Source organism: Bombus pascuorum, chromosome 11, assembly GCF_905332965.1.
Source record: "Bombus pascuorum chromosome 11, iyBomPasc1.1, whole genome shotgun sequence".
Taxonomy (NCBI): domain Eukaryota; kingdom Metazoa; phylum Arthropoda; class Insecta; order Hymenoptera; family Apidae; genus Bombus; species Bombus pascuorum.
The window spans coordinates 9,972,771-9,993,462 of record NC_083498.1 but is presented as its reverse complement, the minus strand read 5'-3'; the positions used below and the strand labels follow the sequence as shown (position 1 = coordinate 9,993,462).

Here is a 20,692-nt window from a genome sequence, read left to right as displayed (position 1 = left end):
GCGTCAACCAGAGTTACATTTGAACTTTTTGTAATAACACCGGTCGATACAAATAGACGAACGTGGTCTCTAGGACAGTCATTATAACGAGTCATTCAGTCGAACAGCGAGCGTAGAGTTGAACAGTAGCATTGGACGAGAGACGATTACGACCGGCATATCTCTATACTTGTACTTATAGTGATTTTAATATACACCGACTATTACTATTTTATCATTCGTCTCTTAACCAACACGTTTAATAACAAATCCATCTTATATCTAAGAATTTTGACTATAATATCCTTGGAAGAGATAGAAATATTAGAATTTAAGAATCATATTATTTATGTTCGATATGAAAATAAAATTATAGTTTAACACATGGAAAATAATTCTAAAATCTGTAATATAAAATATAACGTATTAACTGGCAATAAAAAGTCGCCCATGATCGTCACGTCTACGATATTTTCGGATAGAGTAAAAAATTCTATCGAAGATTAATCAGGAAAAATTACAACGTATCAAGGTTCTCGTTGAATTGAAATATTCTTGATAGTCTTTCGAGATATTAGCGTTAGATACCATTTTCTCTGAAACCTGTCAACGATGCATCCTATGCCCAAGGAGCACAATATTCCAGAATAACGTTCGATTAGCGTTTCGCTAGCCTGTGAATCGTGAATCACGATTGAACGAGCGTACCTGCCGATTCAAGCCTGATGCGGAACAGCAGAGAGAACCATTCTGCTGGCTTGTACGGGAGAACCTTCATCAGCTTATCGCGAGGGAACATTATACGTGATCATTCATACGAGATGAACCGCAATTGCTGCTAGTATTTACAAGGTACAAGATAGAATTTTATCTCGTAGGTATAACCCACAGGAAAATATTTCACGATGATTAATGATTTCTGTCGACAACACGCGCCTCTTCCCGTCCATTTTTCTTCATTATGTACGCGATACTTGAGAACAAGGAAATAGATACAAGGGAAGCCAACTAACGTTTTTCAGAAATTTCGCTCATCTTGTGTCTCAAGACCGTCATGAGCGTCACGTTAATGAATCTTAATCGTTGACTTTCATTATTGCTCCTCGTTTAAATCTGAAATCTCAAACAATCGTGACAGCTACCAGGGATAAGTCGACGATGACGTCTGCCTCTATTATATTTCTTATGAAATCCTTTAAATTATAGTGTATCAATGATCGATATCAGCGATCGATGCCTTTCATTAATTACAAAAAATAACATAAAAGACCCTATCGATAAGCGTAAACCAAGATCTGGCTTTTGGAATTTATCTGGTCACGCTGTGCGATACATTTTTGAAAACTCTTCTTTTTCGAAATGAATTTTTAAACGTATTACGTAACTCTATACAATTTGCGATATTCCCATATTTGTGAAAACTTCGTGACAACGTTGCAAACCTCGGTAACGCAATACGCAAACTTCGTCACACGTTGCAATAAAAATAGGAAAACAGTGATGAATCGATAGCAAAGTTTGATATCTCTCCGAAAATAAACCCGGCCATAATAGCACGTGTTGGTAAACGGTCAGTCTTATCGAGATATCCAAAAATACACCAGAGCAGATCCCGGTGGCACGATAATAAACACGAATCGTTGATCAGGATTCCTAACGTGTAATCGTACTACGTAATATGAGTATTTCACGGTGGCAGGCATCGCGGATGGGGTAGTCTGCAGCGTGCAATCGAATCGCGCGATAAAAGGAAGGAAGGATGGCTGTGACGGGCGAGAGGGGCAAGATTAAAAGGTAGATAAACCGTAAAACGAGAGATGGATGGATGAAGTAAGGGAAAGGAGTCGGAGCGGCCTTTACAGTCAGACCAAAAGAAAGAAAAAAAATATATAGAACACGGATTAGAAGGGGTGGAAGACTGAAGGTTGGCGTTGGCTAGGGACAAGGAAGAGAAGTCGCACAAAGGGAAGCCGAGAAACGGAGAAGGTGAAAAGGGGAAAAAGCAGGCAAAAGAGTTCGACTGGTTGGCGTAGGCAATGGCAAGCTTTTATCGGCAATCGCTGCCAGCAATTTCCGCCTTTATCGCCTATCAAACTGAAGGTATCCGGCTGTGCGAGTCCGGCTACGTCTCTGAGGCAGAACACCCTCGTTCTAGAATTGCGATAGCCTAATAGAGCGGCGAGCGTTGAGAGTAATTTATGCCAGTTGGTGCGTCGTGAATCTTCGCACGAGTGGCTCGGTATACGCGACTTTTAAAATAACAAAGTAGAGACTGTGTGGTTACTAAGAACCGGTGTGGTTACAACGATCGGTGACTACAACACGAGGCTACGCGATATTGCTATGAAAATCTAGAACACTGAAAAATAGCAAGAAAATCGTGTCACGAACCCAACTTCAAATTTACTATTGCTAACGACTTAACACCAGTAGACAGCGGAAAGGAAAGTTACTCCCTTCGAGTGAGCTTTCTCGACCCCCTTTTCTCGACCCCACGTGTTCTACGGTATGCAACGTACGCCAGACGCGTAGCTTCTCTGGAAAAATTGAATTATTGGAAAACGTGCCGCGTTTCGCGTCGGGTCTCCACGGAAACTCAGGGAGAAAAACGAGAGTCGGGCGGCGGCAAGTTATGTCACCGGTTAACACCCGTACATTTATTATTCGGTTCGAATCGATAGGGCAATTACATCGCGGTCGATACGACCGGCTAGATTAATTTGCATCTCATTGAAAATTGCGATTCGTTAAAAAAAATATAATCGATATGCTGGTATCGTAATCAGTTGTTTAAAGCATTTAGTTACACGTACGTTACAAATATTAATCAAGATTTTGCTCAAAAGCTTCCGATTTCCAACGTGCGTAGTTCCTTTTCATTCGCAGAGTCGAAACGAGGAAAGATTGGCAAACAGCGTGATTTTCTTCGTTCTTGTCGCGCAGAAATTGCTTTTGACGACGAACGATGATCGATTCGAAGTTCGGGTTATAAGCCTTTGGAGGATTGTAATTCCGGGAAGCTTCGAGCGCATCCACTGTCCTCCCCTCAACGACGATGGCACGAAGTTCGCGTGCACCAACCATTTGCGAGATTGCCAGCGAGAATTCCTCTCTATCTTCCGGAATGCTCGCGGATAACTCTTCGGCGAGTTTTCTCTTGTGTACTTAGGCAAAAGGTTAGAGATGTGGCGCGGGCGACTGCGCGAACAATGGATTTTTCCAGCTGCATTATTCATTCTTCGCCCTTTCCTCGCTATCCTACGGCACGCCGCTCGAGTGTAGCTGAATTCGTAGTAATTTAAAGTAACCTTCGCCGTCGATTACGCTCCCTTTGTGTCGCCAAGGGCTTCGCTCGCGCCCATTGCGCTCTATTTCGTGACTGAATGCACCGCCCCCGCATTTCCTTTCCACCTCCTCTGACAGAAACCTCTGATTTTTTCCCTTGCCCTTGTTTAATTATTAGTTGCCGATGAAATGGTTGAATCTTTGATAAAGCAAATACAACAAATATTATCTAATGGCGTTGGGTATTATGTATATCATGAATGTCATCGAGTGCTTTTAGACGTTCGTAAAATCATCCATTTCATATACGATAATCTAATACTTGCTCATTTCTCTTTCCACTCCATCCGTGCAATAAGTCAGCGTAAAATTTGTATTTCAACGATGTGGAATTGTTTGTCAGTTACACGAGTTATTTAATCTTAGGGCATTTTGCTGTCATATTTGATGCACGGACCTTGCTTTTAATTTCTCATTTCGTATTTTCCGACTGGAAACCCGATTTACGTGATAAAAATGAATATTGAATGCGCGCGAGAGCTTTCCCGTGATCGAAACGCGGTGCTGCTTTTTCAAACAAATCTAAAAGGCTGGCGTATGTGCGCGTGCAAATAAATAACCAACCACGCAAGCAATAACCAACGATGTATGATTAAATCTGTATTCTCTTGACGGTTATCGTACATTTACAACGTCAAATACAAATTTCATCGAAACCTCTTGAACGTTCGTCGGGTGGAACTTATTCCGAGTTAAAACGAGAAAAACAAGAAGTTGGTTGGAAGCGTCGAGGCGGGGATCATGTCGTTTTAAAACCTGACGCGGATAACCTTAAGGATAAGTTTCCTCGATAGATTCCCCGTGGAAGTTTGGCCGTGAATGAAAATGCTACAAGAAAAATGCATTTTTCGAAGTACATTATTCACCTTTAAACCCATCTGCCTCAACGTCGAAGTGCACGCGACGGCACACGTCCCGTTTTCATCGTAAATTTTTGAGAAAATTTTCGAACTCGACACTCTCGCGTTCGCGGCAGACGTATAATATTTGACGAAAAGATGAAACGTTCGATTCGTTTGGGGAGATTGAGCGAGAATGATAAATTGCACCACGAGAAGCGAACAATCTTCGTGTTCGAATGAAAACCGAATCGAAGAGGAAAGGGGTATGCAATTATATCGTCGTAGAATCTTCGTGATTTCATTAAATCGCGTCTTAATGGTTTCCTGAAAGAATTTGCCCGTTTCTCAACACGCTGTAATCATATATATGATTCGAGCGACAATAGCTCTTCATCGAGACTTTATCGTGGGACAATTTCTAATGAAAAACAGACAATCGTCTTTCTTTCCTCGAGAATAATGGAAAACATCCAATGAAATTCTTTTCAGCCCCGTCTAAGGCCGTGGAACAAGATATTTATTCGACACGCGCTTTATTCGTCAATTAATCCGAAGAAACTTTATTATTATGTACCCGAGTGAATTGCAGAACTTGCTGCTACCTCGACTAACAATAAGTACGCCACTTAGTTAAGCCAAACGTATTCAAACTGCGGATATAAAAGCTGATTTGCTTATTCACCCGAGATATTGTTTCTTCGTTTTTATACTCGTGCTCCCGTGATGATACAGATGTTATCTTTTACTATCCAGGTATTTTCTCTTCCGTAGATATCAGGTGCCACGTTACAATTTTTTAACGTTCAAGCTGAATTGCAACCAATTACGTTATGTTGACTTTAACGAGAAATATCGTTAATCGCGCCTTATGACAGCCCATTCATTGGAACGAAGTTCAGACAAGAGCAGCTTAATCACTAGCAGCTTACCAGAAGGCCTTATCGAAATGTCAAGCTTAATATCTCGAGATTAAACTGAAATTTAAACGCAACATCGGTAAACGTTCGAGGATTGTTAGATTAGATCATCCCATAAGTACAATTTTATTGATTTTCTGATTTGTCACGTTATAGTTGTAGTTCAAAGGGTATATTTTAATATCACGTAATTAAAAAGAGGAATATTCGATCGGAAGATGTAAGTTTTTCGGCGATAAATGACGAATTTATACTGCTCTCTCTCTCTGTTTTTCATTGAATTTTTCTGGATTGTACAAATTTATCGACCAACCTGGTACGAACCAGTATGATCCCTTTAAAGCCATTTGCTTTGCGAAAACCATTGTTTGTGGAATTAGGAAAAATTATTTCGATTCCCATAGAAATTCCCGATTCTATCGCGAATGAAAAACAGCCAGGAATCCAATAGAGGGGCCGTTGGGTGCACATTCAACTACCACACTGATTTATCTGCAATTGCCAATATCAAATACTACTAAATTATATCCATATCGCTGCATTCGTGCATCCCTCTTGCATTCTTCTTTCGATTATTATGATTAATTTGAAATACAATAAAACGATTCTCTTTTCGATTGTTAATAATTCGAGATACAGTAAAAATCGATATTATAATTGCGCGCAATAATCTTAACGAAGATTAACCACATTTTTATGAAATATCTTCACATAGTGTTGCGTAGAGACTAATCTTCGAATGATTTCTTCGCAATGCTATTTCCTCCCACTTTTACTTAGCTCGCAGTGAATGAAATGAATTTCTTTTTCGAAATACGTAATTTTTCGAACGAACTCGAAAAATTAATTTCATTTTCGATTATGTCGTATTAAAATTCTCCAGTTTAATCACGAGATATCATTAAAATCGTAAGACCAAGAAAAATGTTCTGCTTGTCGCGTTTCTCTCTTCTGATCTTCGCATAGTGTTATATATCTTGCGTACTTCAGCGAGGAGAAAGAAAAATTTCAGAAGATACATTGGCGCGAACTTTTACCTTAGCGTTGATGCAGGAAATTCATAGGGAAAGTTTCGAACAAGGCTCACGGAAGCGTCCTGTATTGGATTATCGATCGACAGGAGCGCAGGTACACGCGATGCTTCCGCGGCGTCATTAGCAGTATCGACGTTGCGAGTCATCTCCGATAATGTACAATGCGAGTGATATTCGCACTGACAACCGGAGCTCAGGATTATCTTCTTGTCACGATTAAACCTGTCTCTCGTTCTGGCCTTATCCTTTGATGATTGGAATAGGCGAGCGCGCGAGAACGTGGCCGATAGATCTTGAATCTATTGGCTACGAACTAATTACTAGTTAATTACAAATTCTAACTGATGCGAACGAGCCGCTAGCTAGAAGCTTCACTGATCTGACTTCCGTTAGCCAAAGTATCTTTCCCATGGAAAAAAAAATGTTCGGTTGGATGGCGGAAACCTTTCAAAAAATACTATTAATCGGTCTGGTTTATTTTTTGACTCGCGGCGATGCTCGATCGTTACGTTAGGACCGATACGACTGTTTGTGACAAGTTAGTTTCCACCGGTGCTAGACACGAAAATGTTTTATGCTTGTAAACGCAACGCAACCGCGTCAAAGTGCGTTTGTATGTTCCACGGTATAAAACTTTCGTGTGAATAGTCTGAAATTGATTTTACTCATAAATGAAATGACGTGGCTTATGCAATAGCATATATACACGAAGAAAAAGACGAATGAGCTTATAATATTTAACTCGGTACAAAATAATGGTTTCCGTTGGCTAATTAGTTATGATGACAGCAGATGGAAAATATATGACACCTGATTAATAAATCTTTTTACGCGATTGCCTCAACAACCATCAGTCTGGTGGAACTCTCCTCTTGACAACAGTGTTTTAACTACCACGATAGTTTAACTTTCCCCTAAATGAACTTTCATGTGCGTGCACGCTGTTAAGGGACGAGTGAGCACGTAAATTCGGCGAAAAGGTCACTTGAGATCGACTCGCGTAGCGGAAGACTGGAACCACTTGACCTGTAAGATGCACTCGCGTGTACCACAAAAGATTATAAAAGACCAAGGTCCGAGTTACCGATATATTTAATGTTTGCAACTACGCTACGGATCGCTGGTACACCAGGAAAGTCCGAAATCGTTTTCGAAAATGTTTCCTCGTTGGTCGCAGCTCATGAATCCCGATGCTGTGGCTGCATGAATGCCACTCGCGTTCGACGTTCGACGCTGTTAGAAACCACGAAGGAGAATATGGCCATTCGATGCACTCTCGTCGTTCGAGTAGCGGAAGTTGGCCCGAAAACCGGGACAAGCAAAACGAACAGCATGCCAGAGCTTTCGATTCCCTAAATCTTCTTAAGTTGTAGATAAGCGTCGCAGCGCATCTGCACGATGCTAAACTTTCTTAAGCTTCGGATGCTTACATGGGAAAGTTTTTCCATGAAGCCGACCGCTCGTCGTTTCGTTAGTTGGTGAATGCTGGTAAAAGAAAACAGAGCGTGACCAATGGAGAAACGACGAACTGCTCTTTACCGGGCCATTTTATCCGTTTATTCCGTCCCAACGTCCAACGTACGACAATCCGACTGGAAAATAACCCGATCGTTTGCTTTCTTTTTTTCATATTTTTTTTCTTCCATCCATGTATGATTATACGTATATACACGTACGTCTGTACACGTATTTCTTCTTTTTCTCTTTTTACAATTTCTATCCCCCTCGTACCGACTAGCGTCGTGTCCACCGATTGTAAATTATTGCCGAATCGTCGCGTCGCATCGACGAATTCGCCTCGGCGGAAAACGAAATTGTTATCTCCATTAAATGCACATCGACGCGCTGTGCTAATCGAGTCGCGCGCTGTTTACACAACGGCCCGATATTCGCTTTTAATTATTATTTACCGTACGAGACGATGCTGACGCGATCTTTTTCATTAGCCGCTCTTTTGTATGTATAACGAGCAATGAATTTGCCGATTACCTACATCCGTCCCCTACCCACCTTACCACGTAAAAAACACGGCCCGTATATTCACAACAGTTGACACCACGTCGTAAAAAAATACCCTGACCTGCGTACCGTGTCCGTTAACCTCTGCTCGATAATTTATTAGAAAAAACACGAAGCGACAGGTTTAACGATGATCGAGATACAAGGATTACCAGGCGTAATCCCACGAAGGAGATAAACGCTACCCATTATTTATAACGCCAGTTGCGCTGCCGACTGAATAATCGATTTTACATAATAATAAAGCGCCGTGGACGCACCTATATATCATAGAAGTTGTCAACCGGCGAGACTAGGATAACCTATAGATCACATACTCATCCGTGAACATAAATTACACGCAGAAACAACGGCGTTGGTCGCCAACGTCTTCGATTCCGAGTTTCTCCATAGCATGCGATAGTCGCGCAGAAGTTTTCTTTCATCTCTGCAAACTATATCCGTCGTAATATCACGTGAAATCAATTTTTCAGGCTTACTTCAACTTTATCTGTTACATTCGGACCGTCTAAATATCAATCGACAATTGATTTTGGAATATTCGATACTTTAGACGCCTCTTGGATCTCGGACACGTTGCTTCGTGTAACGAATCGTGAATTTCGTCTACGTTTGCGCGATAATTTCGTGAGTCACTGTGAACGAATCGTGCCACCACCTTATTGCACGATGTGATACTACGAGAAAGTAATATTTCATCCGATAAACGAAACACCTTACGCATTACGAATCTGTATTTCGAATTCAGCGCGAGATACGTGTGTTTTTTTAATAATAACACTAATGAGCTTCCAATGATGATGAAAAATTACCGCGACATCAAACAATTAACCGCAGGCAGTTGTGTACTAAATTCTGCCCAAATTACCAAACCGCAGACGTGACCACCGCTCGTATGTTTACGCATAATTGTCCAGAATTTAATTAGTATTTCCGTGGAGGAGTGTTCGAGGTTTCGCGCGACCATAACGGTCACACGAAATGCGTTAATACATCGCGCGTTCCGTGGCATCCAAAACTTCCGTGGCTGAATTTCGGAGGTCTTAGTTTGAAGATCGGAACCATCGAAATCTGATTAACAGCTAGGTCACGGGAAGAAAGAAGGATCCGAGGCTGTGCAGGCGGTGAACAAAACACATTTAAGTTCGGTTCAGAAGTTTGCTTCGATGAGCACGCGATATCGCCAGCCGATTCGAGAAACGAACATCGGATGTAATTGTATCTTCTGTAACGTTGTTTTTCGCTTGCTTTGCTTCGTGTACTGAATTTTACTTTTTTCCTCATCCTCCCTCTCCTCCTCCTCTCTCTCTCTTTCTTGTTTAAATTGCCACAGAAAACACCTTGGATAAAGTGTTACGGGAAAACAAAGCGGAGCGAAAATATGTCCTCCGGCTGAATAAAATGAAAATACGCCAGGGTTCCATGAAAACTGCGATGTTATTGTATTATTCTTTCATAACTCTCTACAGTGGTCGGACCACAAGGAATGCAATAACCGAACGAAGTTCGATAAGAAGCATGCTCGAACATTTTCTTCCCTGCTCGGCGTACTAGGTTTGCAAGGCTTCGTTTCTCGTGTATCGGATTAATATTTCTACTTTTTCCTCTTCCTTCGCTTCCAATCTTTTCCTTCTGTTGGTTTTTAATATCACTTAACTCGGAATGAAACGAAATTACGTGAAATTTTAATTGTTCGTTTCATACTGCCTGTCGTTTTTAAGCAATTAATCCTGCTAGATTAATTCGACTCTGGAAACTGCTATTCAAATTTCGTCGTTATACCTGTAATGATCTTTGCATTTTAATATTCCCTTTATGCTGCCCGAAACTGATGACTTTTAATAAAATAAAAAGAGGACTTTAATATACAATTACTTAAAACCCGTATTGCCCGGCGCTGTAACGTAACGAGCGTTCATTATTCAGCGGTGTCTGACCAGGCGCCGACCCATTCTACTTCCACTAGCTCGTCTGTTCGCTGTGACGCTCAACTTAAAAACTTTTCCCACCTGAGCTCATCGATCAGTTATTTCCAACTATTCGTTTCGTTCACACTTCCAGGCGATTAAACACCTTAAAGGGCAGCGATTCGTCTCGTCGCTGCTGCAACTAATGTACGTGACGTCACTGGAGTCGGAGTCGAGCATCGATAAGCGACGAGTATATTACACGTGAAAATTTCAACGTTTGTAATCAACGTTTATTTTTGCCAGCTGGATGAAAATGTTTAATATCATGATACGGTCAAGCTGACCGCTTAATTAACCTTTCTTTGGTGCGCGGCTATTAAAAGTCCGACACGTCTCGCGGTAATTGAAATCTCGCGAGCGAATTTCGACGCCGACCAGGTCTGTCTCGCTCGTGGCAATGTTCGGCGGCAGCGAATTCGAAAATTTCATCCGGCCTCGTTCGTTATACGTCGCTGCCGACGAGAGAGGGTCACAGTCACTTGTTATATTAATGGGGGAAACGTTTAATTGCGTGATATGTTTTGCGGCGACCGCTTAATTAACCTTTCGTCCCATGAACCTCGAAACGCGCCCGTAAATTCTCTCTGATTTTCCTAGCCCGAATTCAGCTTCCAGTTTACTGTGTCTAGTCACGCCCGATCTCATCGTTCTTTCTCCTTTCTCTTCTCTTTCTTTCTTTTTTTTTTTTCGAACATTTTCACCGAGGCAACAATGAAAATCGTTCGACGAGGTATCGCGAAATTATCCGACAAGAAACCGTCCACCGGGGTCAATTAATTTTAATGAACGCCGCAGTGCAGCTCGTTATACGGGACCCAGAGCATGTTTTATCGGGCAAATGAACCGTCATCCGGCTACAAAGCTATCCGATTCGCGACACCGCGTTGTTATTACTTTTAAGATTCGCTTTCGTTCGATCTTTCGAATCTTCGACCAATGGTCCGACGCTCGTCACTGTTCCGATTACTTTCGAGTAGTTAGAAGAAGCGCGAGTGCTCTCCAGATATCGAGAAGTTGCAACATTCGCGAAACTTTTATTCGCGCCGACAAAGTCGTTCGATAGGTCCACGTTCTCGCTCTCGGATAGAATTCGGAAAATGTAGATCATTCTAGAATCGTATCCTTTCGTTGGAACGCATGGAACGATAATAAAGTGAAAAGAAACGAAGGAAGCTACGTAAGAATGCCGCTACTCGACTCTCTAAACGTTTTCACGAATAAAAACTGTCCACGAGGATGAGACACGAACGACAAACTTGGATAAGAATCAACAAAGTGTAGGGGTTCGTTGCCTCAACGTGTAAATCCAACGTTGGTGACATTAGCTTACAGGAATCTAGAGGCGCCAGTGCTCCGCTCGTACGTTGAAACAGTGTCGCGCGTGTAGTTATCGATTGCAGGTGTTCGTTTTCTTCGCGTCTTTCTCCACGTTCATCCTATTGGTATTCCTCTGACGTTTTTCTCGAACTGTTTACGACGAGATGCTCGAAGCCTCGAAAGAAGTTGTACGAATGGGTGATGTAAAAAATTTGCGCGAAACTCGCACGTATGGTTGTTTTTTTCGGAAATAATGGCGCACGAGAGCGAAGAACACGTACCGCGGCGTATACCTGATCTGTGAGATTGCTTTCTTACTTGTTTCTTGCTTCTCAAAGTAATCTTAGGGCCGCGTGCCATCCTCTCGAGAGCTCGACCACGTGCAAACGGACTCGCGCTGGGAAATCTACTCCGAGTAAATTTTTCCACCAATTAAATTCCCACGACAGGTTCAAGCTGCCCCGGATAATTAAGAGAAACGTTTTGAAATATGGTCGCAACAAATTAGCAACGATATCGTAGTCGAACGTATGAATAACGACAGTAATTATGATAGCGCGTAATTTAGCATCGTAATATCTTTTGCAATGTTTCCCGAGCCGACTCCGTGGCAATACGCAAAACAAATTGCTTCGTGTCGATTAACATCGTTCGATAATTTATTCACCGTTGACGGTGCCGGTTTTCGAAACGTGTAAATTGTTAGAAGTATAGTAGGTGAGCTGTTGTCGAGAAAACTTTCGCGGAAATTCGTTCGTTAGGGGAGGAAACCGGGGGTGGATTTCGTCCAAGTCCCGGGATCGTTAAGTCCCATGTGTTGATTATTTATCACGACTTTCGCGTGTAATTTACGAAATAACCAAGTAAATCTGAAATAACGCTTTTAGGTAAATAGCGCGGCGCAGTTCGAAGCACCTGTGTCGGTGCACTTGGGCCCAGCGTTAAAGTCGTTTGTCTTTCGACCGGCAGAATTTTGCTAGAGAACGAGAAACCGATTGCTGCACGACCGTCTGGTCTATCGGCAGATAAAGAATAAATGATTTTCACCGTACGATATCGATCTTCCTTTTCTGGCCTTTGGTTATGAAATAAATTTGATATATTGTCCTGAAGATGGTAGCTCTGGCAGTGCTCTAGACTTTAAACTTTGTGTTAATTGAACGTAAACTTAGATCGAAGTGGAGTTTTGGTTTCGGTTATACCTACCGCAACGTACTAGACGTCTTTATGGCGTCTTTCCTTGCTGTTTTATAGACGCATCTTGTATGCGCGTCATTATCGTAATATACAAGGTGGTATTAAACCAGCATGGCGAGAGAATTTGTTTTTACGCTGGCAAGAGCAGAGGCTGGAAATTACGTTATAACCATTAATACGCAAGAGGTAAAGGGGAAAATTAATTCGATGACGTTTCTAATTAACGCAAGCATAACATTCAACATTTGAGTGTTCTCGATTTGCTTGTGAATGTATACCATTATAACTCGGTAGCCGAGAACTTTCCATTTTCCATAACACGATCCATGTTTTCAAACTAACAATGTCTCTTCTTCGCTTTATCAACTTTATCGCAACATTGTTTCAAAATATCTGATCCTCGGATGATCGCGTGACGATCTTGTCTACAAAGATAACATTACATCGTCACGTTTATGTTACGATGCTCACAGTCTGTCGAGTATTTCGAGTTTTTACAACAATATTGCGAAACATATCCTGATCCTTTCGGCAGCATAAATATTTCTCGCTACGGTAACAAGTTTTTACTGCGCGTGTGTAGCAAAGAAAAAATCATAGGAACGATTAACAAAATTTATTTTTTTTTATCGCAACATCTGTTGCTAGAACGTTACGCAAGGATATTTGTTAATACTTTTGTCTTGTAAAACTTCGCTAAAGACGGTCCAGGTACGCGATCCAACGTTGCAAAGATTCTGCGACGATATCTCGAAACCTTCGATATAACGTGAAATGACTCTAACTCTTCGAACGTCGATTTAAACTATCAAAAATCATTCTAAAGTCCGCGTAAGACGATCCATCGCGCATAAAGCCATCGCGTTCTATCGTATCTTCTCACGTAATGTATCGTGAACGTCGAAAGCTACCGACTGTTGAGTCATTCCTTGCTACGAGGCTTCCATCTCCGTGTTGGAGTGTCGAAAATTGAACAATCTCCTATGCGCCGTTCACGTCGACCGCACTGTTTCACGCGCATACATTACGTGCACACTCTCCGCTGCACATCAGAGGTGCGATGCCGTTCTAGCTGTTCAGAGCGAGAGTTGCGAGCGTGTATCAGGGCTGAGAATCTGCCTCTTCCCTCCAAAGAGGCTTTTAGCGCTTTGCACCGCACCACGCGTACACAAGCGCCTGTATACGCGCAACCCGAACTTCTCTGCGGCCAGCGTGTTGCTCGCTCGACTACCTGCTACTTGTAATCAATGTAATTCACGGGATTACACAGCCGGATGTAGGTCGTGCTACCATCGTCGCCGGTTACTTGCCGGCAATATCGTTATCCCGACGACTTTTCTCACCGATGCCAGACGGCTGTCGTTTACGTCGTTACGAAAGCATTAAGATCGATTATAAGTAAGCTACGGAGTTCCAGACACGTACTATTGTCATTGATTACGCTGTTATTGGCAGATACGACTATCTGCATGATACGTACTACCTGCAATCGCAATAAAAGAATGGAATTTATTATATTTTTATTAACAGATGCAATTACGTTACGAAAGCATTCCAACGCTTGTAGATACCTTTCATAAACGTATTCTGTTGTGCGAAACATGTTGAAATTTCTTTAGCATTTTTGCGAGGCTCTATACATATATATTTTAAATTTTACCAATATTAAAATAAAATTATAGAAATTACAAGATATTTATTGCAAACATATGATACGCTTTACAAAATTCTTCAGGCGCGGTTAGATGTTAGAAGAAGAAAAAGCTTGGTTTTCCCTTTGGACTTGAACGACCGTGTTTAATGTTCAACATTAATACAATGCCGGATACGACGATTTGTCATCGATGGTAGGAAAAGAAGAAAGCAAAATGAAAATATATCGGGGCCGCCTGTTTCAATGAATTGGCCATCTTCCGCGCGGCTACGCTTTAAGGAGCGCGCAAACACCATTTATTCGTTTAATTTCGCGCTACGATAGGGTAGCTGGATTTAATGTCAAGGAACAAAGTGGCAATTAGATGATAATGCATTCATGGCTTCGGTGAATTCTCGTTCAATAAGCCTCTTTAGACTTTCGCGTACTTTCTATTGTGTCAGCCACGTATTCAACGCATGTATACAAATACGTATATGAATTAACGACCAAATGCCATATAATCTTTTCGCGGAAACAAATATTTAAACGGTTTGTTAAAAATGTTGTCAGTAATATATTAAAATTAAAGGATTTTTCGAAGTATCAATTATGCTTCTTGGCTCTAGGTATATGACCTGCAATGAGAATTATATTTTAATTTTTCAAAGCAGGTTTTCATTTTGAAACAAGGAATAACCTCGTCTTTTCTTCTGTTCTACTTTTATATGAAATTAGATTTAGTCAAAAATAAGCAGGTGTTGAGGAATTTTCGGGGAACAGCGTATATCACGCTACTTCTAATAGACGAAGTTGCGAACGATACTCTTTCAGGTTTTTCTTCGACGTGAACTTCAACTGCATGGAAATGGGCTTGAATTTTGATTTATCAAGCCCGGTTAGTCGATAGAAAGGGTAGAAAATGTCGGACACGATAGAAGGCATGGGGTGTTTTCGATTGGCAACAAACGGAACCGCCCTAATAGCACGGTACCCGTTCGTGTCAGTCCAATAATGCGAGATAGACGTACTGGGAAAGCTTTCGACAGCTTTCAACTCCGCCGAGTTTATATAAATAACTGCGGCCTCTACAACACCCTCTGCCATCACAAGAACGTGTAGCTTTCGACCAACGAATTTCCAGGGCGAATATGCCGGGCACACGTACCGCGAGTGTACGTTACTGCCACATATTTGTCAATGATATCGAGTTTTGCTCGAATGATACAACAATGATACGAACTAGCTGGAACAGTTTCAGAGCAACGTGGTATAAAGTTGAATGGCGTTTCGTAGCCTACGCCACAGCACGAATTGAAAACTTACACGACCGGATCCCAATTTCGACGGGCCGAGCTATAAACGTTTGTTATTGTTTTACAACGCGCTATTCGCACCTGTCGATGCGCCGATGCTGCTGTGGAAATAATAAAATAATCGGTTTCTGTTCCCATTTCATCGCGTATCCATGTTTCTGCCTTTTGTCTCTCTTTTATTAGCCGAATAAAGGAACATAATATCTCGCACAACGAGAAACACGATTGTTTCGTTTAAAATACGAACAATTCGGGAACTACACATAATCAACTTCCACGACGAGAAACAATCTATATTTCGTTCGAATCGACATGCCAATTACGAACAATTTGCTAGTTTGGGTCTTTTAGCCCCTGTTCGTCGACAAAATCATTACCGGTTAGAGACGAGACAAATTAACAAGGAAGAACCTGGCTCGGTTTACTGCCATGGCGGAATAATCAAGCTTACGACATTAAACTGTTTAACGACGTTCGCGCTCCTTTGCACGACCCCTTTCGTGCAGCAGGTTGCAGCAAACAATTTGCGCCTGTTTTCTACCTGGCATTTTCAAACGGAACGTTTCTTCCGCGTAACTCTCATCGCTTCCCGGAAATATATCGCGTGCATTGGCGACGATGTATTTTAAAAATCAATGCGGTCAGTTAGCTGAACCGTTCAATCTCGTGTCTTCGGTTAAGTTACTTAGCAACCTTTCGTTTGTACGATACTGCTGTTGCTAATCAAAATTTTTAACACGTAATTTCAGGAGTATCGAAATTTCAGCTGTTCCAGATGTTTCTTGAAAAAAAAAAAAAAGAACAAAAAGAAAGAAAGAAAAAGATATTCAGAATTCATTAATAGGCGGAAGGAAATCGGTCTAAAAATTTTAGACAGTTTAACGCTTCCTGGCGTTGCTAAGTACAAAAACGCTTTTCACTTTCGTATCCGTACTTTTGGGCGTACGCCAAGCAACGCGAGCGGTTACGCGGAGAGACACGGCCACTGCCAACGCAAGGCCAAATTAACCAACCGGTAGACCAACGAAATTGACCTCACGTGCTTGAATCCGCCTCGCCAGGATAATCTGGATTCTCTCGTCGAGGCAAATTAAGCGCTGCTTTCGAAATAACTGCTCGTGTTTGCTTGTTTCTCGGCAACATACGAAATTAGTAAACAGGTTGATCGGCCAAAAATCATGTTGCCTGCTTGTCCAGCTACTCGTTAAGATATATATTCGTGTTTCCGCATTTTCCAAATATTAATGAACAAAAGATAGCGCATATTTTTCCACGACAATAGTACGATACGTCTAAGTAAATTCTAACTCAAACTTCCAACACGATTTATTCAATGTACCATTTTGATCTGCGCGTCTACCTCCCATAGATCTTCGATTCTAATAATTCAAAAAAGGAATTATCGCGTTAATTTAGACATCAGTTATACACGATAGAATACTGAACTGATTTAGTAGCGATGGGATTTCACACGTGGCTGAACAAAATCGCTGTAAACGTAACTTAATCGCATGGAAGTTTAATAAACATACCTAATTCCCCATCAACGCCGGATATTCTTTATTCATACCAGTAGGAAAATCGTTCATCCGCTACTGGCTTATGTTATCGCTGTGCGTTAATCTTCGATCTGTAATAGAGTTGAACAATGCGGGTTGCGACATTCGAAGCGGAATACACTACGTGTAAGAGAACGTGAAAATCCAGGTGATATCCATTGAAACTAAACGGTGCGTATGACGATTCGAAGATAAACACGTTACGCGAAAGCGATGGAAAATAAGAATTCCGATAGTTGATCTATTTTAAACGAAAGAGAAAAATGAAAAAAGACCGGCTACAGAAAGTAAACGATAAAAATAGTGGACGAAAACGCTGAAAAAAAAATTATATAGACGCTCTGTTACCGCGACTATTTTCGGAGTTTTACAAGCTTTCATCGTATACCCGTAGAGTAAAGAAAGCGCAATGGTACAAAAAAGAGGAGAAATCTAATGGCTGGAAGATCGAGGGTAATTATGCGTTTTCACCGTCTAACGTAGCTCTTCTACTCTCGCGTAATACCATCCTTTGTTATTCTTTTTTCTGGCCTTTGGTAAGGCCAGCTCGTCGTCAACGTACCAAAACTTTGTTTCAACTACCTCTTAGCTCGAGTACCGGGTCTAAAGTGGGTCGACTAATTAGTTGGATACTCGAGCCATTCGCGTGTTACATTTTGCACCAAAAGGAGTGCTGCTTTTCTTCGAGGAATTGATGGTAACGATTATTTTTGACGTTGCAACAGGAATGCGGACACGACGTTGTTAAAATTTGGTGAAATACGCCAACGTACGTATATCGTGGAAGTTGAAGCGTGACTCTTTATGAAAAGAAACAATTTTTCTCACCAAATTGTCTCTCTAATCTATTCGATATACGGTATACGTAGGTGTGTACGTACGTACATGTGATAGAGATTGGTAATTCCAATGTTCGAATTCCTTCGTTAATCGTATCTTTGGATCTACTTCAAGAATCTAACTCTTTCGCTAGAATAGGTTTTGCGTGCACGGCCACGCCCGTGCATACCAAAGACGATAGGAACAAACATACGTGCTCATCCATTTTTTGTTCGTTTAAAGTAATTTGTTCCGACTTAGTATGATATTAAATAGTACTAAATCCTAATATATGTAATCCACTGCAATAAGCGGTCGTATGTGTCGCGATGCTTTCACGAACCACTGTACGTTTCGCTTCACCGAACCTCGAAATCATCGGAGTCCTTCGTTTGGAGAAACACTTTATTCCCTATAACCGTTGCCTTAGCAATTTACATTCGTCGCGTACTGTCGTCATGTTTGCTGAAACAGTTTGCAAGACAAACGATGCTTCCGGCAGACGAAGTCGCAGACGAACGTTTAACAGAATCCACTCGACGTTCTTGAAGGAATGACGTTGTTGTTCGATCCTGGCTTCGTCTCGTTGCGCCGATAGATCAGAATCGAGCGCGAAGCGTACTCGAACGTTACGTACCTGTTATGGAGATGGATGCAGTCAGCCACCTGCAATTTCGATGGCGAGCACTCCGCCTTCTTCGAGTTCGTGCTGCTAAAAGCACGAAAACTGAAGTACGTGCCATTGTTTTCCGTATCTGTCAATGGTATCTGCTAACAACCGACGCGTCGCGACGACGTTTCGTCGCGTCTGAGAGTTGTATTACAGCAGGCGTCCTGACGCCGTAAAAGACGCAGTCGAGAGCCAAAACGACGATTGTTTTTGCCTGTAAACTACGAGCGAAAATGATAAGCCGCGAGTAATAGAGCTTCTACCGATATTAAGCATTTCGTGTACTACTTGGACGACGAAATTAAAAAATTTTAATTAATCCCGTTGACAATGATATCGACAATTCAGTAATTGACCTGTTCGCTTTCAGTTTATAACAGATAGCTTAAAGCTAATGTATTTATAGATAATTATCACGTCATTCGATCGACCATATCATTTGGTATAAAATGATCAAAAGCAGCACAGCGTTTAATCTATTGATTTAACACATTCGTAACTGGTAATTTTACTGCAGTCTTACAATACAAAAATCGCACGTTTTTGTAATTTAGGTCAACAATAACTTTGCATTTAATTATCAGATGTTCCGCCATTTTGAGATAAATACGAGAGATTTTCGTTTCGTTAGAGTCCGAATAACCGTATACTTTGATCACGCGAAGACGTAGTAATATTGGCAGTGATTTTTACTGCGTCGATGGACTTCATTCCCATTGTCTGTTTCTTCGAGAATATCGTTCCAACATGGTTCCATGGTAAATCTCCGTTGGAGAGCATTAAGCGTCACCTCAATATCATCAGGGCAAACAGATTTCAATAAGACGGGCTTAAATTTCCTTTGGAAGGTTTTTGTAAACCTTTAAAGCGGTCTGCCAACGGGTCAACCATCAATTTCTACCCTTCCACCACATATGACGTATGGTCTTGAAAAAAGAGTGTTCGTCTCTCGTTCGAGGCGTTCAAGCTGCCAAGAAGTAGAGTCGAGGGTAGAGTATGCGACATCTATGCCACTCAGCCCGAACAGAGCCACGTCCGGTCAATAATTGGTATATACTACTAGCTGGGAAACTTACCTCGACAAGAGGGACTCGAGTGTCGCAACAAACAAGCAGCTCTTTATTTCGTAGCAACGGACGTTCAAGCCCTCTTCAACCGGAACCTCTGTTTCGATAAAACATTCAATAGAATATTTTCTTCCGACCCTTGGCACAGCCCTTCAGCCTTTTCTCGACGAGAAAAAAAGAAACTGTTTTACATTCGCTCACAGCAAATCTAGATTTGTTCGATTCGTTCGGCTTGGAAAATTTATCATGAATATTGGTTAAGCATGCAGAGCAGCTTCGTTTAAAAATCGTCTCTCCGAGGCGAGTTATTAAAAAGGGCTGGTTTACGAGATTCCGCGAGCGTCTCGGCGTCCACGGAAACGCGTCCATCCGGCCTGCTTTTGTACGTGTGTGTATGTGTTTGTGTGTGTATGTGTATGTGTGTGCCATTAAATTCATAAGGTTTAATTAAAAACTCGTTTCTGCTCGGCGCGCAGGTAACGCGGCATTCCTGCGTGGTCCAATTCCGTTGCTGGAAAAAATGCGTCTAAAAGGAGCTGGTGGGGTAGGAAGGGTGAAAAAGGTGGACAGGAAAAGGCAGTGGAATTACTTAGAACGTGTTCGGGAACCGCGCCAAATTTTTAATCCGCTGTTCGAGAGGCATCGGGGCCACGTGTCGCGTATTTCACCGAGCCCCGCCAAAAAATTGCATCTTCCGTCGGTCGCCATTCCGATTATTGATTTATCGAACTACCAAGGCCGCACGTCGTTATTGCATTAACGATAATACGCGTTCGATCTCGTGCGTGACTATTACACGGAATTTGTTGTATCGGATACTTGGCTTGGATTTCGCGCCGCGACGTTGATAAATCGACGATGCCTGGTGCCACGCGAGAATGTGTGTGTTTGCGTGTCGTACAAGCGGACCAGTGTTTCCAACAGAATGTTAGAGCAACGATCGGCGATCGCTGCCTTTTTTGTCGACTCGTGGGTGATCTCCGAACGAGCTGATGTACGTTGCCATTT

At 41.8% G+C, this 20,692-nt stretch overlaps 1 long non-coding RNA gene across 1 annotated transcript in view; it reads left to right on the top strand.

Moving 5' to 3' along the window:
* The window catches only part of LOC132911863 (uncharacterized), a 45,112-nt gene that overhangs the window by 19,267 nt on the left and 5,153 nt on the right, over positions 1 to 20,692 (top strand). The window lies entirely within an intron of this gene.